The following is a 14550-nucleotide window of genomic DNA, read 5'->3' on the forward strand; positions in this document are numbered from 1 at the left end:
CATCATCATCACCATCATCTTCTATATACAGTAGAGTCTCACTTATCCAACATAAACGGGCCAGCAGAACGTTGGATAAGCGAATATGTTGGATAATAAGGAGAGATTAAGAAAAAGCCTATTATACATCAAAATAGGTTATGATTTTACAAATTAAGCACCAAAACATCATGTTAGACAACAAATTTGACAGAAAAAGTAGTTCATTACACATTAATGCTATGTAGTATTTACTGTATTTACGAATTTAGCACCAAAATATCACGATATATTGAAAACATTGACTACAAAAATGCGTTGGATAATCCAGAACGTTGGATAAGTGAGTGTTGGATAAGTGAGACTCTACTGTATATAAAAGAGCGATGGCATCAGGGCAGCGGACAAAACAACACAACTACAGGCCCCCCAACCTTGAAATTTGACAACACAACCCATCATTCACGGCTCTAGGTTGATACAACAAAAAGAAAAGAAAAATAAAGTCCTAATTACAGGGAGAGGAATAATAGTTTTTATCCAATTGCTGCCAGTTAGAAGGCTAAGCTCCGCCCACTTGGTCTCCTAGCAACCTACTCAGCCCAGGGGACAGGCACGGTTAGGACTCACTTAGGCCTCTTCCACAGATTATCTGATTTGAACTGGATTATATGGCAGTGTAGACTCAAGGCCCTTCCACATCTATATAACCCATTTAGAATCTTATATTATCTGCTTTGAACTGGATTATCTTGACTCCACACTGCCATATAATCCACTTCAGTGTGCATGCTAAACATAAAGACAGCCATACAACAGACATTCAATACCACCACAACCTCAACAATTTCTCACCTACACCACCAGAAAATGCCACAGCAACGCGTGGCCGGGCACAGCTATTCTTTATATAGGGGTTTTGTATGTTTTCCGGGCTGTATGTACATGTTCTAGAAGTATTCTCTCCTGACGTTTTACCCACATCTATGGCAGGCATCCTCAGAGGTTGTGAGGCACGGAGAAACTAGGCAAGGAAGGTTTATATATATATATATATATATATATATATAGTTTATTAACCTCTCTCTATATATATATTAACTATATATATACCGTGTTTCCCCGAAAATAAGACGGTGTCTTATCTTAATTTTTGCTCCCAAAGAGGTGCTAGGTCTTATTTTCAGGGGATGTCTTATTTTTCCATGAAGAAGAATTCACATTTATTGTTGAACAAAAAAATGAACATTTATTATATACTGTACAGTAGTTGTCATCACAAACCAGCATAACCAGACAAACTGTGAATCCTATCAAGAATTTCTTGTTACTACCAATATTTCCATGTACAACAATCTATGGTACGTACATGGAGTTATGTTTGGCGGTCATGCTTCCAAACAAAAACTTTGCTAGGTCTTACTTTCGGGGGAGGCCTTATATTTAGCAATTCAGCAAAAGCTCTACTAGGTCTTATTTTCTGGGGATGTCTTATTTTAGGGGAAACAGGTTGTGTATGTATATAGATAGATAGATAGATAGATAGATAGATAGATAGATAGATAGATAGATAGATAGATAGATAGTTTATGAACCTCAACAGGGACAAATGCAAGAGACTTCTCGTAGGCAGAATAAAGGGAAATGCAAAGAGACAGAATGGGAGAGGCCTGGCTCCACAGCAGGACGTGTGGAAAGGATCTTGGAGGAGTCACGTGGGGAGGAAGGGGAGCACGAGCCAGGAATGCCATGCAGCGGCAAAAAAGCCAATGGGATTTTGGTCTGCAGAAAGTGGAGTCTAGTGCCTAGCTCCAGGGATGGAAGTCATGCTTCTCGTCTGCCTTGGTCAGACCACTGTACCTGGAATCACACACTGTCCAATTCTGGGCACCACCATTGAATGATCGACATATCTGCCCCCAGTCATTCGGCCCAAAACCTCTCTTGATCTAAGGGTGGTTGGCATGTGCTGCTCCTCCAATACGAAAAACTAATAAATGGGTTCCTTGCAGCACATTCCAAAGATAGGAGGGTTGAATGAAAAGTAATGCCTCCACCTTCGTTACTTGGGTTTGGATAGGAATATGTTAATAAATCAAACACAGAAATAATCCTTAGAATGTGCTTTTTAACGACCACTATTCACTATTCACCAGACAATTGGATACATTTCTGCCAACGATGAACAAGTTTTCTGAAGCCGTCACGGAAGAAGTCGACACTCTGTTTCCACAACCAGCGTCTCACAGGACCCATCGTGCAAAGATCTTCCGATAGCCAAGCAAAGCAATAATGAGACCACACGTTCTTGTGAAAGGCCGATGATGCTTGAAATTTCTCTCCGAGTGATACGATGATCAGCCTGAATCAATTTGTTAACCTTTTGCTTGTGAAACTCAGTGGTTGCTGTCACGGGACGTCCAGCTCTGTCACGCAAGTCAGATGTTCCCACCTCAACATCTGGAGGCATTACTTTTCATTCAATCCTCGTATTATCAGGCCTTTGTTTGGAAGGCTCTAGTTTTTGCCTTCAAAAAAGGAGAGCGGCTGTAATATCCCTCTCAAGGGAACTTTGTCTCCTCTTCTAAGGCTCATCCAAGTGGAGACCAAGTGGGTTGGACGGGATGGCCTACGTGGTCTCTTCCAGCTCTGTTGTTCTGTGGATCTTCTTCTTCAGGGACCTTGGTGTGGATGTTAGGTGGGCAGTGTTGTTGTATGTTTTCCGGGCTGTCTGGCCATGTTCCAGAAGCATTCTCTCCTGACGTTTTGCCCACATCTATGGCAGGCATCCTCAGAGGTTGTGAGGTATGGAGAAACTAAGCAAGGAAGGTTAATATATACAGTAGAGTCTCACTTATCCAAGCCTCTCTTATCCAAGGTTCTGGATAATCCAAGCCATTTTTTGTAGTCAATGTTTTCAATATATCGTGATATTTTGGTGCTAAATTCGTAAATATAGTAATTACTACATAGCATTACTGTGTATTGAACTACTTTTTCTGTCAAATTTGTTGTATAACATGAAGTTTTGGTGCTTAATTTGTAAACACAAAAGTACACAGAAATCTATGAATACGTGTAAAGATACAGTAGTCCTATTGCTAATTAATATCCAGAATAGAACATAGGTAACAAACTAATTACAATCATTACAGGCGCAAGAGTAATGCACAGATGAAGACTGTTTACAACATTACATCAAACATTATTTTCATGCTTGTATGTTTTTTCAGTAACAGATAAGTATATTCAGTGACTGAGCACAACACTTTGAATTTCAGTATTGTCCCACACAGATAAAAGTCTTAGGAATGCACGGTCAATGAAATAAACAACTGATAATTTCTTCTGAAAATTGTGGTTCACACTTTAGATAAGTTCCGCTTTGTCCCATGCAAGTTAATGTCTCGTAAATGCGTATAAAGGAATGTAAAACATAAAGGAGTAAAGAACAACAAGGATTCCCAGGTATTTTGCAATCCTCGTTTCTGGATCAAGGTCCCTTTCTTCAGGTTGCTTCTGAGGGTTCTTTCATGTGTTTGTGGTAGAATCTCCTGAAGCTTTTGTAAATTCCACTAAGGAGTTTGTGGCTCTGCTGCAGCACTTCACCCGTGGATAATGATCCTTCTGCCTTCCATTTGTGAGAGAAGAACTCTTGTCAGTTGGAGGCCAGTGTGAATGTTGTACTTAATCACCTTGACTAGCATTGAATAGCTTCATCTCCTAGCTTCCTCCTGCCTGGGGGCATCCTTTGTTGAGAGTCGTTAGCTGCCCTTGGTTGATTCATGTCTAGAAATCCTCTGTTTTCAGATTGTTGCTTCTTATTTACTGTTCTGATTTTTGAGTTTTTTTTTAATACTGGGAGCCAGATTTTGTTCATTTTTGTTGGGATTCACCCTGGACTACTCAAGTCTAAATGTAGTCAGATAGATGATAGAGTTAGATTGAGGGAATCCTTTCCCCGTTTCCAAAGCATGCCTAGATAGGATTAACTATTGTTTCCTCCCTCATGTCCTGTTTAGGTCAACCCACCCCTTTGATGCTTTAGAAATGTGATCTCTCCTAGGGCTTTGACGTAACTTCCCCAATTTGGCTTTTGGAATGTTTATGGCCCTAGAGAAGAACAGACCCATGAGGCTTGGTCGCCATTCCTTCCAGCTTCCTGCTTTGTTCCAGAGAGGACGCACCTCTGTCCTCTATTAGTCAAGATGTAGCTATCTAGAGCTTTGTTGTTTTGATCCGTCTATGTGTATTAGAACAGGATAGATTAGATAGTTAGCTCCAAACCTTTTCTATCCATCAATGGATTTCTTTTTACCTCAATAAATGCTTTTAAACTTTAAAGCTAACTTTGCATCCCTTTGCCTTCCTGATGACAGAGGCCTTCCAAAACTCACACTGCGTAAGTCTCACTGCTGCAATTTTTACTCTGCTATTTTAATGGGAATTTACCTCATAAAGAGGGTGATTAGAGCTTAACGGCTCATCCATTCCCAACAATTTTCATGGTTTCCTCCTTTCTGTTGAAGTTGTCCACATGCTTGTGGGTTTCAGTGGCATTTCTCTGGAGCCCTTTATCTGTCCAGATGACCTCTGGGAGCCCTTCCAGTTGCAGGATCCTAGGATTGTGGCCTTTGGCCAGGCTCTCTTGTGCATGGTGCTCTGTCTGCACATGGGCATTCTCTGTGTGTGGGCAGGGAGGAGGGTCTGCATGGGGCTTGTGGGCCCCCAGCTGCCTTCTCCAGCCCTGGCTTCCCAAGGGCACCCTTGGCCTTCCTCCTCCTTATGTTGCCCAGGACGGCATCCACCGAGTGATACTCCCCACTCACCCCCTGCAACACACCCACCTGCTCCCAGGCATCAACGTAACTTGCAGCAAAGCCTCCTGCAGTAATCCCACCTGGATCAGAGCGCAGGTTGGAGGGACAGCTGCTGGGGACGGAGGGAGCCTGGCACTCCTCCAGGACACTTTTAACCAGCATAAACTTCACAGTATTTCCGTGGAAGACCCCTGGGGACATCCAGTCCAACCCTCTTCTTTCTGCCAGGCAAGAAAGCACTCCCTACAGATGGCCATCCAGCCTTTGCAACAACAACAACAACAACAATCCTGGAGGCGGGGGGGGTTGGACCGGATGGCCCATGAGGTCTCTTCCAACTATAATATTCTATGATTCTATTATTATTATTAATGTATTATTATTAGCAACATTTATATCCCGCCCTTCTCACCCCGAAGGGGACTCAGGGCGGTTTACAAGTATATATACATACAATATATATATATATACTACCTGTGCCCGGCCACACGTTGCTGTGGCAAAGTGGTGGTGGTATTGGTTAAAAATTGTTGTGTAATTTTTATTTGACTTTATTTGTATTTTTTAATTAATTTTATTGTAAATTATCTTTTTATTTATTATATTTTATTATTTTCTTGTATTATTTGTAATTATTTTCTGTTATTATAGTATTTTATTGTATTAATTTTTTGGTGTTTTTAATTATTTTTTAGTGTTTATTATTATTTTTATTGGGTTGCTAGGAGACCAAGCAGGAGGAACTTAGCCTTCTAACTGGCAGCAATTGGATAAAAGCAATTATTCCTCTCTCTTTAATTAGGACTTTATTTTTCTTTTCTTTTTGTTGTATCAACCTAGTGGCGTGGATGATGGGTTGTGTTGTCAAATTTCGAGGTTGGGGGGCATGTAGTTTTCTTGTTTTGTGGGTCGCCGTGATGCCATCACTCTTTTATATATATAGATTATATATATATATATATATATAGGTAAAGGTGTCCGACTCTGGCGGTTGGTGCTCATCTCCATTTCTAAGCCAAAGAGCCGGTGTTGTCCGTAGACCCCTCCAAGGTCATGTGGCCACTGGCATGACTACATGGAACATCGTTACCTTCCTGCCGGAGCAGTACCTATTGATCTACTCACATTGGCATGTTTTCGAACTGCTAGGTTGGCAGAAGCTGGAATTAACAGTGGGCACTCAAGCTGCTCCCAGGATTTGAACCTGGGACCTTTTTGTCTGCAAGTTCAGCAGCTCAGCGCTTTAACACACTTCGCCACCGGGGCTCTTTACAAGTATATTTATTTATTTATTATTTATTTACAGTATTTATATTCCGCCCATCTTTCTCACCCCGAAGGGGACTCAGGGCGGATCACATTACACATATAGGCAAACATTCAATGCCTTTTAACATAGAACAAAGACAAGACAAACATAGACTCTGAGCGGGCCTCGAACTCATGACCTCCTGGTCAGAGTGATTCATTGCAGCTGTTCTCCAGCCTGCGCCACAGCCCGAGCCCAATATATATATATATATTGTCAGGAGCAACTTGAGTCGCTTCTGGAGTGAGAGAATTGGCCGTCTGCAAGGACGTTGCCCAGGGGACATTGCCTGGATGTTTTGATGTTTTTACCATCCTTGTGGGAGGCTTCTCTCATGTCTCCGCATGGAGCTGGAGCTGATAGAGGAAGCTCATCTGCGCTCTCCCCGGGTGGGATTTGAACCTGGCAGCCTTCAGGTCAGCAACCCAACCTTCAAGTCACGAGGCTTTAGTCCACTACACCATTATATTATACGACTATATTGCAATATTATTAGTAATATTGCATGTAATATAAATATACAATCATAATGGGTGTCCATGGAACCCCTGAGCACCTCTCGCGGAGCTCTGCACCTGTGGCTGGCATCTTCAGAGGTTCTGTTGGCAGTGAGGCAAGTGGAGTGTATCTCTACCTGTGGAATAATGTCCCGGTGGGAGAAAGAAAGAACCTTTGTGTGTTTGAAGCAAGTGTCAATGTTGCCATTAGCAAGCTTGGATAGCATTGAGTAGCCTTGTATCTGCAAGTTCAATCAATGAGGGTACTTGCCTAGAGGTCGCCTGGCCTCTGTTGCTTGGCAGCTACTCAAATGATAATTCACGCTTGCTAATTGCAATATTGCTTTAAAGAGACAAGGGTTCTTTCTCCCACCCTGAACATTATTTAGAGGTATATATATATATATATATATATATATATATATATATATATACACACACACTCCACTCGCTTCACTGCCAACAGAACCTCTGAAGATGCCATTAGTCACAGATGCAGGCGAAAGGTCAGGGGAGAATGCTACTGGAACGTGGCCAGACAGCCTGGAAAAATGACAGCAGCCCATTATGATGTTATTTATACCCTCCTTTTCCTCTCCCAGGGAAACCCTCTGCCCGTCCGCGCTCTGGTGGTGTGGCCCAGGGTCAGGGTCAGGCCTGCTGACCACCCGAGCCCCCTTGGGCCACTCTCCCCGTCGGCTTCCTGGACACCCAGGCTTGGCAGGGCAGCCCTTTGGAAACAGGGGCTCCTCGAGGGGAGGGAGGAGGCGCGTGTCCGGCCTGCGGTGTGGCTCCTGGCTTGAGTGACCGCTGCCCTTCTGCTGCCTCTGGCCATCCTGCTAATTCCCTTGGAGTGACAGGCCGGGAACAGGTGTGCGAAGGGGAAGGGGTGTCTGCTTCCTCCCCCCACCCCAGCGGCCCCTGGGGGCTATTTCGGGCTCAGCGCAGGCATCTGGGGATTAGGGGGGCTCCACCTCCGCAGGACGGGGCCCAAGAGCCTGACCTCTGGCACCGCTCCGGCCCTCCAGGGACCGTGGAAGGGCTCGCTCTCTGTCCCTTGAACCATTGCATCCTAGTCTCCAGGGCAGCAGAAAACAAGCCTGCTCCCTCCTCCCTAGGACTTCTCCTCACATCTTTATACATGGCTTTATACATGTCTCTTCTCAGCCTTCTCTTCTGCAGGCTCAACATGCCCAGCTCTTTCAGCCGCTCCTCATGGGGATTCTTGTTCTCCAGACCCTTGATCCTTTGAATTGCCTTCCTCTGGACACATTACAGCTTAGAGTCAACCTCTCCCTTCAATTGTAGTGCCCAGAATGGGACACAGAGTGATTCCAGGCAGGGCCGGCCCAAGGTAATTTTCAAGTGTAGGCGAACAGAATTTTGGCACCACCAATCACTGAAAAACCAATCACTGAAAAAATAAAAGCGTTGGATAAGCGATAATGTTGGATAATAAAGAGGGATTAAGGAAAAGCCTAAATAAAGAACAACACTCTGAAAACAGGGGAAATGCGGAGAGGAAACAATAAGGGCCAGCTAACACCTCCCAACCAAGGATGCCCCCATGGAGGAAGCAGCCAGGCTTTGAATCTGCAAGGCCATTAAATGCTAATCAAGCTGGCCAATTGCAACATTCACACTAGCCTCAAACAGACAAGAGCTCTTTCTCCCACCCTCGAATTTTCACAGATATATAAACCCCACGTGCACGCGGGATCACCTCAACTGCACCACATAGGGAATGGCGCCTACGGCAACGGCCTAGTTGGCCTAACGGTTGAACTGCCAGATTCCAGGTAAAGTGGTCTGACCAAGGCAGAACAGAATAGAGGGTTAGCATGACTTCCCTGGACCTAGGTACTAGACACCTCTGTGGGCTAGACAAAACTACGGTTAGGTGGATCTGTAATTGGCTAAGCGAACGAACCCAAAGGGTGCTCACCAATGCATCGTCTTCATCATGGAAAGAAGTGACAAGTGGAGTGCCGCAGGGCTCCGTCCTGGGCCCGGTTCTGTTCAACATCTTTATTAACGACTTAGACGAAGGGTTAGAAGGCACGATCATCAAGTTTGCAGACGACACAAAACTGGGAGGGAGAGCCAACACTCCAGAAGACAGGAGCAGAATTCAAAACGATCTTGAAAGACTAGAGAGATGATTGGCCGAAACTAACAAAATGAAGTTCAACAGGGACAAATGCAAGATACTTCACTTCGGCAGAAAAAATGGAAATCAAAGATACAGAATGGGGGACGAGGCCTGGCTTGACAGCAGTGTGTGCGAAAAAGATCTTGGAGTCCTCGTGGGGAGGAAGGTGAACATGAGCCAACAATGTGATGCGGCTGCTAAAAAAGCCAATGGGATTCTGTCCTGCATCAATAGGGGAATAGCGTCTAGATCCAGGGAAGTCCTGCTCCCCTTATTCTATTCTGCCTTGGTCAGACCACACCTGGAATCACACTGTGTCCAATTTTGGGCACCACAGTTGAAGGGAGATGTTGACAAGCTGGAAAGCGTCCAGAGGAGGGCGACTAAAATGATCAAGGGTCTGGAGAACAAGAATTCCTATGAGGAGCGGCTTAAAGAGCTGGGCATGTTTAGCCTGCAGAAGAGAAGGCGGAGAGGAGACATGATAGCCATGTACAAATACGTGAAGGGAAGTCCTAGGGAGGAGGGAGGGAGCTTCCTTTCTGCTGCCCTGCAGACTAGGAGGCAAGGGAACAAGGGCTTCAAACTACAGGAAAGGAAGGAGATTCCACCTGAACATCAGGAAGAACTTCCTCACTGTGAGAAGGGCTGTTCACCAGTGGAACTCTCTCCCCCGGACTGTGGTGGAGGCTCCTTCTTTGGAGGCTTTTAAGCAGAGGCTGGATGGCCATCTGTCGGGGGTGCTTTGAATGCGATTTCCTGCTTCTTGGCAGAATGGGGTTGGACTGGATGGCCCATGAAGTCTCTTCCAACTCTACTATTCTATGATTGTATGATTCTATGATTCTTGATGCAGGCCAGAATCTCATTGGCTTTTTGAGCTGCTGCATGACACTCCTGGCTCTTGTTCCTCTTCCCTTCCACGAGGACTTCAAGATCTTTCTCACACGTCCTGCTGTGGAGCCTGTGGAGCCTGTCTCTTTGCATTTCCTTTCATCTTGTCTCTTGCCAAGTGCAGACTCCAAGAAGGAGAGGAAGGCTGCAAGACGGAGGGAGGCCATTCAAAGAGAGCAAGGCGGAGGAGGACCCAGAGCCTGAGTTAGCTGTGGGGTGGGTGGCAATCCCCCTCAATGGATTGTCACCTTGTTGTGGTGAGGGGACTTGCGTGTTCCAATGAACTTACAGGCGTAACCACCAGAGCCATGAACTCCCAGGGGAGGTTCCAGACCGAGCACAATCCGAATACCTCAACAGCAGATCAGGCGGAAAATAACACACGAGGGTTGAATGAAAAGTAATGCCTCCACCTTCTCATCAGATGGCAGTCCTGGTCTGCGGCACCTCCTCTAGAGTTAGTTCCATTTGGCAGGAAGCCTTAGCATTGAACGGTTGTGTTGATAAAGTGTGAAGTATGGAACCCTGCGCAGACGGTCAATCAATGTGACTTAAGCAACGTGCAGTCATTGAATTATTGACAGCAGAAGGTGTCACCTTAAAGGAGATTCATCAGAGAATGGAAGCTGTTTATGGGGATTGTGTTGATGTGAGTCCTGTGCATCGTTGGGCGAGTAAGTTTAAAGACATTGAGTTTCACAAGCAAAAGGTTGACAGATTGATTCAGGATGATCGTCGTATCATTCAGAGAGAAATGTCAAGCATCATCGGCATTTCACAAGAATGTGTGGGTCACATGATTGCTTTGCTTGGCTATGGGAAGATCTGTGCACAATGGGCCCTGTGAGACGCTGGTTGTGGAAACAGAGTGTCGACTTCTTCCGTGACGGCTTCAGAAAACTTGTTCATCGTTGACAGAAATGTATCCAATTGTCTGGTGATTATGTGGAAAAGTGAATAGTGCACATTCTAAGGATTATTTCTGTGTTTGATTTGTTAAAATATTCCCATCCAAACCTCATAGTACATGTTACAATGGCTGTGAAGGCAGAAGAAGGCTGCGACAGATTGAGATGCCACCGTCATCGTGTTCAGCACACCACTGGTCAGGACTATCACTCTGTGAAGACTGTGTGTTGATTGGATGTGCTCCAACCTCCACACATTAAGAAAAACTCACATACAGGAGTCTTCCAAGAACTTGGAAGGCCATCATACTCGCATAATAAGGAACCGCCTAAAGAAAGAAGGGTGGCTGAGGGCTGCATCCTCTATCCATCTCTGCAGCGGGAGGTTGACTCAGGCAGGAGGCACCACCTGGGAGAAGAACCCTGTGTCCGTTCTGGGCAAAGCCATTCAAGATCTGAATATGGACAACCCAAAAGGTGTCACCAACATGGCCAACGGCCTGGAAACCATTATGCTCTCTCTGTGAGGAGCGTCTTAGGGAGCTTGGTGTGTTTAGCTTGGAGAAGGAAGTGTTGAAAGTGGCTGCGAGAACCACGTTTAAGTATCTCAAAGGATGCTCCACTGAAGAGGAAGGACATGGAGCAAGGGATTCAAGCTGCAGGAAAAGGGATTCCGTCTAAATGAGGGGTCCCCAAACTAAGGCCTGTGGGCCAGATGTGGTCCTCCAAGGTCATTGATCTGGCCCCTTAGGGTTGATCTAAGTTTACCTGGCCTTTGGAGGTCTCTTTGCTTACCTATGGTCTTATGAGATCGTCTAGATGGTCTTTGAAGGTCTCTTTGCTTAGCTACAACCTTATGAGACCATCTAGATGGCCTTTGAGGGTCCCTTTCCTTACCTATGGTTTTATGAGATTGTCTAGATGCTCTTTGGGGGCCCCTTTCCTTACCTATGACCTTATGAAACCATGTAGATGGTCTTTGAGGGTCCCTTTCCTTATCTATGGTCTTCTGATGGCCTGATGAGATCATCTAGATGGCCTTTGAGTGTCCCTTTCCTTACCAATGGTCTTATGAGACCATCTAGATGGTCTTTGGAGGTCTCTTTGCTTACCTATGTTCTTATGAGATCGTCTAGATCAGGGGTCCCCAAACGAAGGCCCTCCAAGGTCATTGACCTGGCCTCTGTCCTAAACTTTAGCCCAGGTCTGAAATGACTTGAAGGCAAACAAAAACAACAATCCTAATGTTGGACTACTTCATCATAATCAGGCCCCCCAACAGTCTGAGGGACTGTGAAATGCCCCTCCACTTCAAAGGTTTGAGGACCCCTCGTCTAAACATTGGGAAGAAGGTTCTGATGCTGAGAGCTGTCTGGCAGTGGAATAGGATTTTGCCTGGGAGTATGCGCTGGGCTGTGGCGCAGGCTGGAAAGCAAGCCAGCTGCAACAAATCACTCTGACCAAGAGGTCATGAGTTCGAGGCCAGCCCGTGCCTGTGATGACTCATGGGCCATGTAGTCCCGTCCCTAACACTGTTGTGACAGATGAGGAGGAAAACTTAGGTTTTCCTCCGTTTCAGTCAGAATTGGAACTTTCTCAGCCAGAACTGGAACCCTTGCACCTGCAGGAGGTTTGCCTTCCAGAAGTTTGCCAAACAAGCCCTGAGCCAAAATCTCCCCCTTTTTCTCACCGTGATTATTGTCAACAACAGAGAGGAGCTCAACAGGCTAATCGCAGAAGCCTGAGAATCGCGGCCAAACAAATGGTTGATTAGCCTGCTTCCCATGAGAAACTTTAGGGAGTCATGCATCTGGACCCAGAGAATGGCTTTCGCTTCTGGTTCCCCAGAGAATCTGCTCTTGGCGGGAAACCGAGACCCTACTTAGGTGTTTTGCCCACGAAGGAGTCTTGCGGAGTCAATTCGTCAGCTACGGGAGTAGGTTGTGTGTGGACTACGCTACTCCCGCGGTCGAGTTCTTGTTCCTGTTTCCAGCCCTGCCTTGTTTCCCAGGACCTTGCCTTGCTCCACGGACCTTGCCTTGTTTTTGGACCTCGCCACGAATTTACCACGGATCCTGTCCTTGCTCCACGTTCCTTGTTGCCTTGAATCAAGCTTTGTGTACCAAGAATCAAGTTATTTCCTTGCCTTGCCTAAGTTTCATGGACTAAAGGACCTTGTCATCTCCCCTCACTTTGCTTGGCAAAGTGAGTGTTTCGGTTACTGGATTACAACTTTGGACCTTACTATTTCATATTGGACATTGTTTTCCTGGACTATATTTGACCTTTCCTGAAAGGTCTTCTTCTGAACTATATTCTACATTTACTTTTATTGACTTTACATATTTCCTTAATAAAGATATTAGATAGATTCTGGCCTCTGTGTATGGTTATTGGTGCTCTGCAGCCTGGGTCGTGACAGTGCCTGCGTATTGTCTCTCTTCTATGTTATGGCATTGAATGTTTGCCTTTATGTGTGCAATGTGATCCGCCCTGAGTCCCCCTCAAGGTGAGAAGGGCGGAATATAAATGCTGTAAATAAAAAATAAAAAATTAATATAATGGAACCTCCTTCCCTGGAGATCCGTGCACAACGGAGCCATGGGTTCTAATTGCCGGAGGAGAGATTCCGCCTAGGAAAAGCTTCCTGGTGTGCAGAGCTCCTCAGCCGTGGAATACGCTGCCTTAGGGTCCGGTGGAGTCCCCCTCTTCCTCTGGAGGTTTGTCTGTTGGGAAGGCTTGGATGGTGCCTGCCTGCCTGGCAGAAAGAAACAAGGGGGTTGGACTGGATGGCCTTTGGGGTCTCTTCCCACTCTTAAGATGCCATGGTTCTAGGAGGCACCTATCCCAGGCAGGAGGTCCCTGCAAGGCTGAAGATGAAAGAGAGACCCCCACAAAGCGGAGCCTCCCCCCCAATTGGCCCGGCCTGGGTGTCAGCTGTGCCTCCTGCCCTCTCTTGCGCTGGCTCCTCCGTGCCGGGCATTCTTTCCATGCGCGATAAGCATGCCTGCTGCCAAGGAGAGTCTCCCACAAGAGTTATAAATGAACCTCGGCCGCACGGCGGGCGTCCAAAGTGGCGCGTGTGATGAGGAGCCCGTGGCCTTCGGGTGCCGCAAGGCCTGGAGCAAAGGGACTGCGATGCCAATCAAGACCTGCTCGTAGAGATAAAGTTGTCCTATTACTAGCTAATATACACACAATAGAACTGGGGTCCTCAAACTTTTAAAGCAGGGGGCCGGTCCACAATCCTTCAGACTGTGGAGGGGCCGAATTATCATTTGAAAAAGAAATACAAACAAATCCCAATGCACCCTGCACATGTCTTATTTGTAGTGCAAAACAACAACAACAATGAAAGAATAAAATATTTAAAAATGAAAACAATTTTAACCAACATCAGGATTTCAATAGGAAGTCTGGGCCTGCTTCTAGCCAATGAGATAGTCAAGTTAATTAGGATTGTTGTTGTTGTTGTGTGCCTACAAATCATTTCAGACTTTGGGTGAGCCTAAGTCTAAAATTATTTATTTACTCGTTTACTACATTTATTTTCTACATTTATATCCTGCCCTTCTCACCCCGAAGGGGACTCAGAGCAGCTGTATGTACATACAATATATTATATCATTAGCATAGCACAATATTAGCATTATATATTACTATATTGAACTATACCACTATACTGTAATATTATATGTAATATATAACATGTAATTAATATTATATATATAATAGGCCCGGGCTGTGGCGCAGGCTGGAGAGCAGCCAGTTGCAACCAGCTGCAATGAATCACTCTGACCAGGAGGTCATGAGTTCGAGGCCGGCTCGGAGCCTATGTTTGTCTTGTCTTTGTTCTATGTTAAAGGCATTGAATGTTTGCCTGTATGTGTAATGTGATCCGCCCTGAGTCCCCTTCAGGGTGAGACGGGGTGAGACGGGCAAAATATAAATGTTGTAAATAAATAAATAAATAAATTATATTATTAAAACT

This window comes from Anolis carolinensis, chromosome 2 (genome assembly GCF_035594765.1).
Source record: "Anolis carolinensis isolate JA03-04 chromosome 2, rAnoCar3.1.pri, whole genome shotgun sequence".
Taxonomy (NCBI): domain Eukaryota; kingdom Metazoa; phylum Chordata; class Lepidosauria; order Squamata; family Dactyloidae; genus Anolis; species Anolis carolinensis.